A 14,800-nucleotide genomic window follows, 5' to 3' on the forward strand; every position below is an offset into this window, starting at 1 on the left:
ACTTAACACTTGATTTGAATTGTAATATCAATGTATGTGAAATGTTTAAATTGGTGCCTAGCACATTGTACAAAACAGTATTTTGAACTATTAGTAAATTTCATTTGCACCCAGTACTTTTATGGTTAGGCGCACTTATTTCCCGTAAGTTTACTACTATTGTTGTTGCAACTATGCCATTGGAATGGCTCTTATTGTGTAAAAGCTGTCAGAAAGATGTGCAGCATGAAATCCTTCCTTTCTATTCTATAAGTTCAAAACCTTGTTGATGGATCCAGACAGCAGTTCACAAAAACATATGAGAAGCGTCCCAAGACAGTTGATGATTAATTGGTAGATGAATTGTATTGACATTGATCACAATGGATATTTAGAGGAGAGATGCAGACATAATTTCAGGATAGCGTTGTCAGGGAAAGCTAAATGACGCAATCCTCTCTGCTCTGAGAGTATTTTGTTTTTCTACATTTTAAAAAATTTCCACCCCATTTATTAATTTGTGTAGATATTCTTTTTTAAATTTAATAAATCTTTTTATTGGGGCTCATATAACTCTTATCACAGTCTGTACATACATCAATTGAGTAAAGCACCCTTATACATTCGTTGCACTCATCATTCTCAGAATTCGCCTTCCACTTGGGTTCCTGGAATCAGCTCGTTTTCCTTTTTTCCCCTCCCCATCCCTCCCTGCTCCCCCTCCCCCCTTCCCCCTTAATAAGTTTATAAATAATTATTTTATCTTATCTTACACTGCCCGGCGTCTCCCCTCACCCACCTTCCCATTGCCCTTCTCCCAGAGAGGAAGTTACACATAGATCTCCGAGATCGGTTCTCCCTTTCTACACCCCCTTCCCTCCCGGTGTCGCCACTCCCACCGCTGGTCCTGAGGGGTTCATCCGTCCTAGATTCCCTGTTTCCAGATCCCTACTGCCCCGCTGTGCATCCTCTGGTCTAACCAGGTCTGCAAGGTACACAGCGTGCAGCTACAGTTCACATGAGATGCATTCACTGGAGGAAACAAAAGCTCCAAAGCGAGCATGTACCATAAAACCACAATTCATAGACGTCAAAAAACAGACGCTATTTTTTTACTTCCAATGACAAATATCTGTCTTCCTTTTATAAACATGTCTGCTAGTAAAAATTGCAAAATCATAGAAATTATGATTAACAAAAGGAAAATATTTTTCCAGTTTCCTCTATGAGATATACCCATTATTAAAAGTTTATTTTATATCAAGACTTCAAAGCACTTGTGCAGATTGGACTTAAAAAAATAGTGGACATTTTCCACAATTTTTGTCCCTAACATTTTCCCCAATGCTTTCATGTAGATAAGTCATGATTTGTAAGTTATTTAAGTAGAAATTGAATTCTGCTATACATGATTGCTGTAAAACTTGCATTTTGTCATTTGTTGTTCCTTTCCATGAATAGATAATATTTTAAGTTTGTCTTTCACCTTTTTTAACTTTCTCAATTTCCTTTCTGTGTTAGGCTGGGTTAACTGGAGAAACCAATCCAGTGACACTCATATATGAGGGGGTACCTGCCCACCTAAAACAGTATTTCCTTTTCAGGGTTATGCATTTCATTTTTTTAACAAAGCAAACTTATCACCTTCAAAGTACGCTCCATTATACTTAATACATTGGTGAAATCCGTGATTCCATTCTGAAAACATTTTTCAAACTCATCTGTTTGGAGGGTTGACAGCACCTCCCTTGGTTTTTACTTCACCTCTTCTACATCATGAAATTGCTATCCTTCATGCCCTCTGCATTTGCAGAAACAAAAGTCATATGGAGTGAGGTCAGGTGAGTAAGGTGCCCCAGTGGGGCAAGACAAGCATGCTGCTTTTTTCCAAAAACTGATGCACTGAGATGACTGAATGAGTAGGTGCATTGTTCTGGTGGCAAAGCCAGTCCCCCTTCTGTCACAAATCAGGCCATTTCTGTTGCACTGTTATGCTATCTTTTCAGAACCTCTAAATAGAAAGCTAGTTTTCTTTGGTACCTCCTTGTATATGTAAGAAAGAAGTAATTGTATATCAGGAGAACATCTCCTCCCAGTTCAACTAAAGTCCATAAGTTTGATACTAGTCCATAAGTCTCTCTTCAGACTCATGCAACCACATGCAATGATGCAGTGTGCAGGCACATCACAGGCCAGTGGGTGCAAAGTTGTGTGGCTCCAACGGTAGTGGCCTCCATCACAGGGCTCACCACAGGTCTCAGCATGGCTCACTGGCATGAGGGTGAAGGTAGAGAGAGGGAGGAGGGAGGTCCCCAGGACCCTCCTTATGAGGAGGCCACACCCACAAGTAGATACCCTCAGGCTGTGGCTTGATTGGCAGGCTAGACTCCACCCCTAAACTTCTGTGGATCAAGTTGATGGGAAATTATGTAACTACCACACTTTCTGTTCATTAACACCTCTTTGTACTCTATTGTCTCAAGCAGTCATCTAGACAAGACAGCAAACTGTTCCCTGTCATATGGTCTGGCTTATAATTACAAATAATGAAAGGAAATCTTCAGAGGTTTACTGAAGAGATAGAAGAAAGTGTGGGCATGAATAGTCTGATTAATATGGAAAAGGAGGCAAAGCGGACTTTTGTTCTGGCTTCTTTAGGGGAACAACAGCAGTAACGCATATATTTATATACAGAGAGAGACAGGTTTATATCGAAGAAATGACTTGCACAATCGTAGAGGCAGCCTTCTAAGTCTGTTGTCAGGCTTCCCTTGATTTACGTAGTTGCCAGGCCTGCCGATCCCAAGATTGGCAGGTTAGCTAGCAGGCTGCTGATGAGTCTCGGGATATGCAGAAAACCTGATCGACTGTTGGCTCACGTCTGCAGGACTGAAGTCAGATATCGAATCCAGAACAGGCACTGGGCCAAGCAGCCTTTCTACTCCCATAAAGTTAAAATCATGGAAACCCACAGAGGTAGTTCTTCTCTGCCCTACAGGGTTACTGTTAGTCAGAATTGAACCAATGGCGGTGAATCTGGGTGTTTGGATTTTTTTTCAGAGCCCTTAACTCCACAAGACAAAGTCTTTTATTACTTTACTATATATATGCAACATAATTTCCTCCAGTAAACAGTATAGCACGAATGAGAAAAGAGAGACAATGGGAAACACTCAATGTGATTCTGTTGTTCTCCTACAGAGCCACTTGTAGTTTTGATCTGTTCTCCGTGCAGCTCAACCGGTACCGACTACACCCGATCATTAGGTTTTTTTTAATAAGAACTTAGAAGTTGTTGCTTGTTTTGGAAACCTGAATACATAGATTTCACTTCATCCCTCTTTCATCATGAAACCTAGATTTGTAGGATTTCCCAACTACCTATTTAATTAGGTCCTATTGATGTACATTTGTTTATATTCCATGCTATTATAGAAAATCCAGCAGTGAGCAAAAAAATATTTGTGCACAGTGACTACTCCTATGGAGTAAGTTTTAAAAATTCATAAATATTGAAATACTCCGATTATTTTATCTAATCATTATCAGGAATGGATGTGTCTCTCTTTTCTCATTCTCGCTGTACTACTTTAATTAATTTTCAAAAATATTTGTCATTCAGATGTGTTTAATATTTTCTTTTACTTGATGTGAACATTTAAAATATATATATTGGCTTGTATAAACCTGTTTCTAACTGATACCTTTTTATTACTTTACTGGAGGAAATTGTATATATTAGAAATTTGGCAGACATTCAAGGGATTTCCATTGCTATATCAGAAGAAACTTAGCTAGAATTGAAAATAGATTTTTTTCCAGTCATGTTAATGATTAGAAAGTTTTTAAGGACAGTTTTAAGCTGTGTGAACTGAATCATTTCATGCTTTTGTACTCTATTTAGGCATATTTACTACATCTACATCTAACATATCAAATCATAGTGGAATTTAAAGAATTTAGTTGAAACTAACCACTGTCCCAACTACAAATGTGTGAGACTGCTGAACCAGGACACTGGAGCTGAAGGGCAGTTGCTTGTCCTGAGTAACGAACAGTATGCCCAGGAAAAGAAGTTGTGATGCTGAGATAGGAGAACATGGATGAAAGATTATTGAGATGGGTGGGTGCCCTGGTGGGTCAGTGCTCAAGATTTTAGCTGCTATCTGAAAAGATGGTGGTTTGAACCAATACACTCTGTGCAGGAGGAAGACATGGCAATCTGATTCCATAAAAATTATATCCAAGAAAACCCTGTGGAGTACTTCGCTGTCACATGGGATTGCTATGTGTTCGAATTAACTTGACAGCATTGAACAAGAGCAGTAGCAACTGATCCACAAGGGATGCTGACTCCTAGTTAGCATTTCTTATTTGAGCTAATAGGTTTCATTGACTGGCTGAGAAATTTTAGCAATCATAAGATGTAGCAATAATAGTATGCAAATGTGGGGGATACCCCCTTATGGATTTATTTTATGTTAAATAAGATTTTAAAAATCAGTCTTGTGATGTGCAGGCTTTTGAAATATCAGGGCTAAAGATTCTACTGTATCCAGAAAGAGTTTATGTTATATAAAATAAAATTCATAAGGAAGATCAGAATACAGTATCTGTATATATTTTAATTATAACTACACAGGGGAGCCTTTGTATGTGAGTAAAAACTGATAAAGAATTGTCATTGTGTAGAGTAATTAGAAAAAGAAGTGATATTTTCTTACTTTTTCGGTTTACCAGGCCAACTCCACGACCATCAAGGGAATTTTGACTCCTGACTCCTAGTTACCCTGTACAGAGTTTCTGAGATTGTAGATTTTTGTGGGAGCAGGGGATCTTATCTTTCTACTCTGGGTTTGAACTGCTAACCTGGTGGTTCGCAACCCAATGCCTAGCTTACTGTGTCAAAACATAGCTTCAGAGTAAAGACTTGTGCTACACTTACTGATTGGTATCGGAAGTTGAAGGAAGTACAGATTGTAACCATTGATGTCACCATTGTTCTTTGCTCAGACATCCCTGATGTGCACCCGCAGGGCCCAGGACCTGAAAGAGATGTCACTGCCTTATGAGAAATGCTATCCTCAGAGCAAGAATTATATCTTTAAACATGCGCTAATGGCTACACGCAGCCTCAGGGCAAAGGAGCAGCATGGTAAATTAGAAATAATGCTAAATACCTAGTCATGACTTATGGCTTTCATACTAGGATTGAATCCCTTGGGTAAATCTCTTTTCTTTTTATCCTATTTCTTTTTCCAACAGTTTTATTGGAACATAATTTACATACCATGCAGTTGAGTAGTCGATCCTTCAATCATATCAAGGGGAATTGCACAATCAGCACCACATCTCTCTTAGAACATCCCCCTTCCCCCATGGTTGTATCACTTTCCATATGAGTTGTACAATCACAATCCGTTCTAGTGCTCCCTCCCACCTCCCGCCCTCATTATCCACTCCTAAAATCCCCTTTCCTTCCCCATCACTCGCCCCCACCCTGCATCCCCTCTAACACCTTGTATCAGCCATTATCAATACACATCCACTGCTCCTGTGATTTACCACTGGGAAACCCAACAGAAAACAATGAAAGAAAATCACACTAAGGTAGTAAGGATGTGATCATATTAGTGTAAAGACAAAAATTTTAAAAATGTATGAGAGCGAGAAGAACCCCATCAACATTCAAAAAGCCAGAGAAGAGATTTCTGTTTTGGCACAACTAATAGATACTTGCTCCCAGGAGAATTTCAGGTCCTGTCTTTAGGAAGGTAAACAGGCCTACTACTGTGTTTGATTCAACATAATCAAGATTACAGTGAGGTGAAACAAATTAAAACCATAATAGTAAGGAGATATTAAAGAACTAGAGGATAGTTAGGTGTTTCATCGGTGCTATACCACACCCTGGACTTGTCATCCCTTCCATGAGGCCCATCTGAGAGGGACTGTCCAATCACCTTGCAGGTGGGTTTGTGTCTATGTGTTTTATAGTAATAGGAGTAATGGTCCCCTGAGGGGACTGGAAGTGAGGTGGGGTGGAGCAGCTGATAGCATTAGCAACTGTATAACCCCATTCCAGGGGAACAACCAACACAATTGTACATAATGGATTTATGGAATGGTGTGAGATATATAAAATAAATAAAATAAGGGTACTGGGGGAAAGGTGTGGGAGGGAGTGGATAAAGGAGAGCTAATATCAAGGAGTTTAAGAAGAAAGAAAATGTTTTGAAACTGACAGTGGTAGCAATTGTACAATACTGCTTGATGTGATTGAAATATGGAAGGTTATGATAAAATGATTTAAAAAATAAAATAAAAAAGACAAATAATATGAAAAAAGAGATCACGGTGGTCGCTGCCTGATAGTCGGGACTCTTGCCCTTGGCTAGTGCTTAGCTGCCAGTGGCTTGATCGGACTAGACACTCTGCAGAGGGGTTTTGACCCCACTGTCCTCCACAGCCTTTCATAAGTTGGGTATTCATAATTTTAGACCTGATATTTGTGTCTTCACCATATTCTAGGTTTGTAATTGTCATCATTGGATCACAAAAGCTGGTGTGCTTCTTCTCTGTAGACTTAGTTGACTCCTCACTTAGATGGCTGTTTGTTTGAATACAAACCTTTAAGATCCCAGACATTATTTGATCAATAGCCGAGCACCATCTGTCTACTTTTCTTCACCACGCTTAGCTGTAGCACCCTTATCTTCAGTGATCATTTCATGAAGGTGAGTGTCAAATAGGGCCATGATGTAAGATCTAATTGCTCTTAAGTTGGAGCTAGGATCTAGTGTGTGCCCAGAACTCATTCCTGGATCGCTGTTTGTTTGTTTGTTGTTGTTATCATCATTATTTTTTAATTTGCTGTGATTTGGGAATATGATATATCATTGCTTCCATAATCAGTTTCCATATATAATTTTCCTTTCTGGGCTTCTTGACATCATCTCATTCTTATCTCCCCCACCCCTTTATCTCACCCCTCTCTACAAACCCCTGTAATGTTTTCTTTCCCTATAGTCTCAACTTACCTGGGTTTCATTTACTGCGCAACAGCAAAACAATAGCACTGCTTTGAGACGGTGAGCCCCAATGGTGGTACATCTCTGAGCTACATTGTGTCAGTTTCTTGATTTTTATTGGATGATGCAATGCTTTCTTCCGATAAAATGTTACTTATTGAGTGCGTGAACTGTTTCAAAACTGCATAAATTTTCACTGAGTAAATGAACCATTGCTTTCTGGGAATTGATATGGTTATAAATTTATAGTTATCTAAAATAGTTATTTATTCTGATAGACAAAAAGATTCTTAAGGAAACTATAGAAATCACCAACTTTCCACAAAAACTGATAACTCAAAAATCCTAACTGCCAGCTAGTCAATTTTGACTCATGGCAATCGAATGGGGTAGGGTTGAACCGCCCCTCTGGGTTTCTAAAACTGTGACTCTTTATGGGAGTAGAAAGCCTTGTCTTTCTTCCATGCATCCACTGGTGATTTGAACTATTGGTGACCCAATGAGTAAGCATTATGCCGCCATGGTCCCTCTGAGGACTGATAGAATTCAGTAAAGACAATCAATATAATCAACACTCATTTAGGGACTTCTTTTTCCCTGGAGCTTTGCTTTGCCTAGCACAAGGCCCTTTTCCAGGGCCTGGTATTTCCTGGTAACATTCCCAAAGTGCTTGCAATGAAGTCTCCGCAATCTCAATTTCAAGCAGCATTCTGACTGGGCTTCTGCCAAGATAGATCTGTTCTTTTGGGATTTCATGGTCTTTTACTATTCTTCGCTAACAACACAGCACAGTTCAAATGCATAGATTGTGTTTGTTTGTTCGTCTAGTAGTTCACAGTACTTTGAATATTCTTACCCACCCTTATAGTTAAAATGAATCAGCTCTTCTGCAGCCCTCCTTATTCATTGTCCAGCTCCTGCATACATCAAATGTGAGTGAAAATACCATAGCTTGGGTCAGGTCTACCTTGGAAATCATATGGTGACATCTTTACTCTTTAACACTTTAAAGAGGACTTTGGTAACAGGTTTGCCCAAGGCAATCTGCCATTGATTTCTTGGCTGCTGCTTCCATGATGCTTCAACTGGCTATCAGAGTGTTGAACATGAACCTAATAAGATTAAATTAGCCTATAGGTTCCATTCATCCACCCTAATAAATTCTTGTTCTATTGATGTTGAATCAGCAGTCTGTTTTCAGAAGTCATATGCCAATAAGAGTAGAAGACATTCTGACTCAATCCCTGCTATACTTCTACGGTGTTCTGCTTGGGTGGCAATCCACAGTATTCTTGTGCGTCTTGTCCTTGTCGTACTTTATTAAGAGTTTCCTTTATGCACTTTTCCACTATCTGAGACTGTTCTCTGTGGCATCTTTCAGAAAAACAATCACTCTTATAACAGTCTTAATGAAGGGAACTTCATCAACTCCATGACAAAATGGAATGGTTCTGGTTAATTTATTACCATTAACAGTCCTATCAGTATGAAGGATGAACATGCTTTTAAGGCATAATACATCACTATTTCATAAGGACATGGCCATTGATTGGTTTGAATACGAAGCATTGTGAACGGTAAAGGAATTGACAAATTCCATCAGATGTAACTTAAACATAATTTATTGTTGTTATCATTTGATAAGAATTCTTAAACCATGAAACACATTTTTAAAGAATCAATCAGTTTATTTAGACTTTATGCTAGTTTTGTAAATATATTTCTATCCACACTAAAAGGTATATATCTGCCACACCACACTCCGAAAACCTATTTTATCCATTCATATTGGCCAAGGGGAGGTTGATCTTTTTGGTTTGACATTTCTTTTCATATCCAGAGCTTTTTAAAAAAAATTAATGGGACACTTCTTAAATATGCTGTATTATTTCTAGCATCCATGATTTTATGTGTGCTTGAATAGGCTTTGGACCCTAACTACCAGCATTCTAGAAAGCACTAAAGATGCCATGAGCACAAACACATAAACAAGCAAACAAACAAAAAAACCAAGCTTATTTATTTATTTATTCATTCATTTTGAACATAGGGTCTGATTCTAGGGAAAGAAATACCACTTAACATTGTGAGACGCTATTGGTCACTTGGTTAAGACCAGAACATAAATGCAAGGCATGATTGTAGTCAGGCTCCTTCATAATCTACACAACACACAAACACAATTAAAAAATATATTTCAGAAGCTTTTATAGTTAAAAGGAAATTCAACTCCTTCAGAAGTGAGACAATTAATTGTATGTTTAAAAAACAGTTAACAATTGGCAAATGAGAATATACTAGAACAGGTGATAAAAAAGTAACTTTTCACTCTCTCTTAGAAGGGGGGGGGGCAAGTGCCAACCAAAGACTAGTTGTTCCATTCCTCCAGTTGCTCCCCGTGACAAAGATGAGGCAGTCTGCTTTTGTAATAATTTTAAATCCCACTCAGCCCACAAATGTGCAGTAGATTAAGACTCGTAACAACCTTACAGGACAGAGTTCTTCACAGAAGAAAACAGCATAATCTTATCCTATGAAATGAGATATACATATGAAAAAATTATAAAATAACTTGGAATATATATTTGCATGAGAAAATGCTATTATTCTCCACATCATTAGAAAAAATAATAAGAACAGAATTATCCTCTTAATAGATGCTGAAAAATATTTTATCTAACTCAATAATATAATAAAAGCCATAGGGGAAAAAACACTTCTTTAATATTATACCTAGAACAAGATCCCATATTCCTATCAATCAAATTTGATTTCTATCGCGATCCCTACGTAGGGTCTTTGAGACGGTGCCTCCTTAAGGGAGCACACAGCCTCCTCTCTTTCCAGGAGCAGCTGCCAGGTTTGGTCCCTGACCTAGCATTTAGCAGCCCAATCCTTCATCCACGGTGACACCAGGGATTCTTGTAATGATTTCTAGCCCTAGGACCATAAGTGTCATTTGTATTTTTTGATTAGGGGCTCTGAATCAGAATCTACACCACAACAATGCTCTGTTTTGATCCTCACCTCCCCCACAGGATCCCTGAAGACAAAATGGGTGCATAAGCAAATGGGGTGAGGAAAGCAGATGGTTTCTGGCTATCAAAAGAGATAGCATCTGGGGGCAAGCAACCATCAAGCAGCCATCTAGCAGGGAAGAAAATGAGCCCATGTGGAAGCACACCAGCCTGTTCATACATGAGGTGTCCACAGGATCAGGTATCAGGTATTAGAAGATCCAAATTAAACAACTATATTGATGAGAACGAGAGGGGTTGGAGTGGAGACCCAAAGCCCATGTGAAGACAATTGGACATCCCCTCAGAGAAAGGTTTTAAGGAAGGTCTGAGCTTACCAAGGTGCAGTAGAGCACCGACAAATCACACAGCATTCATCTTGTTCCCGAATGCTTCCTCCCAGCCCACGCCCCCGCCCCTACTACTGTGACACTACCGTGACTACCTTACAAATCAGGCTCGACCTGAGAACACACATTGGTACAGATCAGAGCTCTCAACACATAGCGTTCAGGACAGATAAAACTCTCAGGAATAGTAGTGGGAGTGGCAATATCATGAGGGTAGGGGATGGCTGGGGAGGGGGAAGGGGGAGAAAAGGGGGTGTTGAACATATAGCACCTCCCCCCGAAAGGGATGAATAATAGAAATGTGGGTGAAGGGAGACAATGGACAGTGAAAGATATGAAAAAACAATAACAATATATAATTGATCAAGGATTCCCTAGGGGAGGACAGTGGGGGAGGGAGGGGACAAAAGAGGAGCTTACATCAAAGGCTCAAGTAGAAAATGTTTTGGAAATGATGTTGGCAACATATATACAAATATGCTAGATAAATTGATGTATGGAATTTTATTAGTGCCATAATAGTCCCCAAAAAAATGATTTTAAAAAAGAGAGAGGACTAAGTACCTGAAGGCCAATTTTGAATTAACTATGGTCACTTTTTAAAAATAATCTTCTTTAGCCTGTTAATTTATATTAGCTTTTATGTATATTTAACATATATAGAATATTTATATAGATAGATGACAACTTATATAAAACTTTTAACATAGGCATTAAAATACAATTAATTTTACATATGATGAGTAAGATATAACAACATTAATTTTATCTTATTGGAAATTTCGATGAAAAAGCTATGGTTGAGGACTTTGTGCCTATTTTTCTCTTTCACTTTAAATTTTAATTTATTTAAATTTTCAAGTCAACCAGAATTTTCTCATTTAATAATTGAATTTAATGTTATTTCACATTCTTAATTTAATTTTGAGCTATTGGAAATTATACTATTGAATAAGTGAGAAATATAATCATTTTGGACATGAAATATTTGTCATCTAAATTAAAAAGTTTTGCTCAATGTACATGACCAAATGAATTCAAAGTATAAAATGCTTAAGAACCATCTTTTTGTCTTTAAATACCATTTGAAATATCAATTTTGTTGTTCACAAACATATACATATTATTTATCTCAAACACTGAAAAGTGTAAAACTGCTAACCATAAGGTTGGCTGATCAAATTCACTAACTGCTCCAAGGAGAAAGATGAGGCTGTTCACTCCCTTAAAGATTCATGGTCTCGCCAGTCTTATATACAATTTCTATGAGTCAGAATTGACCCGATGACTATGGGGAAACATTATTTGGAAAAGTGACAAATTATCTTGTATATAAAACCATATAGAACAATTTAGGAAGCTCGCATTAATCAGACTGTCTCCATCAGAACCAATCAATGCTTGCATAAAATAAAATATTTACTGGTACCATATTCTGCATTATAATGATTCAGAATACAATGAGAAATATATAGGCTGTTTTTAAACTGAGATATTTCCACCCAGTGAGTCATAGCCACTTACTTCATCCTATTGAGATGTGCATCTTTCTTGACCCTCTGTGCTTCCTTCCAACCGAATGGCGCTGTCCTAGAGCTTGTGACTTCCTTTCTCACCTACTGTCATGCTTTGATGATCTTTCCTTATTGGTACATAGTTGTCTTAGTTGTTTCACAATCCAAGGTTTTATTCACACCTCATAAATCACATCTGGTCACTTATTTTTGACCCTATCTCAAATTTCTTATGTTCCTTTGGAACTGAATTGGCTTATTCGAAAAACACTGTTGATTATTTACTCTGAGGCAGGCACTGTTCCAACCACAGGAAATATGATAGTAAAACAGAATTCATGTCTTCTCCTCGGTCGTGTGATACTCTGTCCAAACTTCCAATAATTCTTAATAGTTTGATATTTTGCTCTCTAATAATACCCATGGGTATTAATACCCATGGGTTCTTAGGACTTTTTGAAAAGTACTTTTGCTTCCATCCATGTTTAAACCCCCTCCCCCTTTATTAAAAGATTATTTCATTGGCGGCTCTAACCGCTCTTTTAACAATTCATATATCAATTATATCAAGCATATTTGTACGTAGGTTGCCATCTTTATTTTCTAAATATTTACTTTCTATTGTGCCCTTGGTATAAGTTCCTCTCCCCCATATCATGATCCCCTTGATAAATTAAATAATTATTATTAATTTCATATCTTACACTGTTGCTGTCCTTCTTCCTCCACAGTTTCTGTTTTTCATCCCCCTGGCCCAGGGGATGGGGTGCTATGCATGGATAATTGAAATTAGTTCCCCCTTCCTCCCCTGAAGTCTCCACCCTCCCCCGCCACTCCTGGTATCACTACTCCCATTCCTGCCCCTGGATTCCATGTATCCCGAGCTCTTAGCTCTTACCTGTACCTGTGTACATGCTCTGGTGTAGCCCACAGTGAGAGGCAGGTCTGGGGTCATCTTTTGATACTTTGCAGCTCCTCCAGTTGCCTGTGGCCCATCTGTGAACCATCAGTTGCCTGTGGCTTGACTGTGAACCCTTGGATCAGAGGGCCTTCTCAGTGAGGCCAGACCTCAGCCGTTGGGACCCCATTCCAGGGGCAATGCTCTCTTTGGTTTTGTAAAAGGATGCAGAGACTTTGATACTGCTTCTCCCATGGGATTGAATTGGACCTTTTACTATCAGAGATTGAACTTCCCTTTACCAAGAGAATTTAGAGGACAGGTATATATGATAGAAAGGACTGCCTGAGAGCTCTCAGCAGCTAACTCTTGTGATTGCTGTACATGAGAGCTGAGTTGAGAAAATAGCGTCAAGGAAGGGTATTGTGTTTCTGCTTTAACCAGGCATGGTTTCCACTCTAGACTCAGAACCTCTGTCCTCTTTAGTATCAGACCTGGGAGAAAACAGCCATGTTCTTTACTTCCTGCCCACCTCAAACATCTTATGAGAGATAAGAGGAGAAGTAATTCTTGAAGAAAGATTACCGCTTTACTCATCAATCTTTCTGACACTGCCATTTTCACAGAAAAAGCTAATTTTGTTATAAAGTGAAAACAGAATTGGTGCATCATTCTTATTTCTTCATTCACAACAGTTTCTCAGTAAATATTAATTTAGCGAGAAGAACAAATGACTTCTTCCTCAATGAGGTTAGTTGTGGGCGTGAATAGGAATTTGAGTGTGTGTAATAATCAGTTTTACTTCAGAGGCATTGTATCCCAGGAAGTTAATTTGCTAGACATCAAAAATTGGAGCATGAATAAAGTTAAGAAAAATGAATATAACCTTAAACACTTGATGATAAAAATGAGAAATCGTGACTGAAATGATTTCTTTATAATAACCACAGAACTCCAGAAGCTTGCATTTTGCCCCTCCCTGCGGTAAATTGTTAGGTATAACAAAAACAATTTCTGTAGATGAATTAGCTATTCCAAATCTATCCTAAAATATTATATTTTTAGATATCAGGATGCTTTTATACCACTTACAATGAAATATTTTCAAAGCTTATCATTATTTATGAAAGAAATACATGTTCATTTTAGACAATTCAGAAATACAGGAAATCGCCATTGTTAAGATTTCATATCTCTAAACTTTAAAAGATAAAAATATATGAATAAATATTTCTGGTCACAATGAGTACATTATAAGTGGTTTTTAACATTTAAAAATATTAAGATTATATCATAGATATAATTTTCATCTCTTCACGTTTTTTGTTTTTGCTGCCATAGAATTATTTTAGACCTTATTTTATTTTTTATTCATGAAAGAAACATTTCAACAAACAAACCCAGATTGAAAATCTACCTCTCACAGCACTGCTTTCCTTCTTTAAAAATCACAGTTGTTAGCAATTGATACACATTCTCTCAGCTTTTTTCCTAAATGATTTCAAAATAGATATCTCTATGTAAATTACACTTTTCTAGAAATGAGGACATTCTTCATGTACATTGCACTAAGATGTGTGTTTTTTTTCCAAATTTACAACTCATCAATTTATGTTATGCTCTTTAGTGGTTATATAATATTGTAAATGTGAGTATACCATAATATATTTTAGTATGGGCAGATTATTTCTTTTTTTTCTTATTACTGGTTCTGAAATAAACATCTGAGTATATTGGCGCCTCCTGCTCATGCAGATGTTTTCATAAGATTTTTTTCTAGTTGATGATGCTGACTCATAGTTTGCATTGCTGTTTTTAATTCTGCATTGTAATATATTTTGTTTTACCAATTTATTAAACTATTTCCTTATTGCTGGAAAGCTTGGTGCTGCCCATCTTTTTTTTCTGAAGGTACATTGTACTTCTAGAAAAATGCGAACAAACCAATTCTTATGTCTATTCCATTTTTAAAGTGCAGACCACGGTAATGCTTGTTGCTGTTGTGAGGGGC

The sequence above is a fragment of the Tenrec ecaudatus genome, chromosome 8, assembly GCF_050624435.1.
Source record: "Tenrec ecaudatus isolate mTenEca1 chromosome 8, mTenEca1.hap1, whole genome shotgun sequence".
NCBI classification, from domain to species: domain Eukaryota; kingdom Metazoa; phylum Chordata; class Mammalia; order Afrosoricida; family Tenrecidae; genus Tenrec; species Tenrec ecaudatus.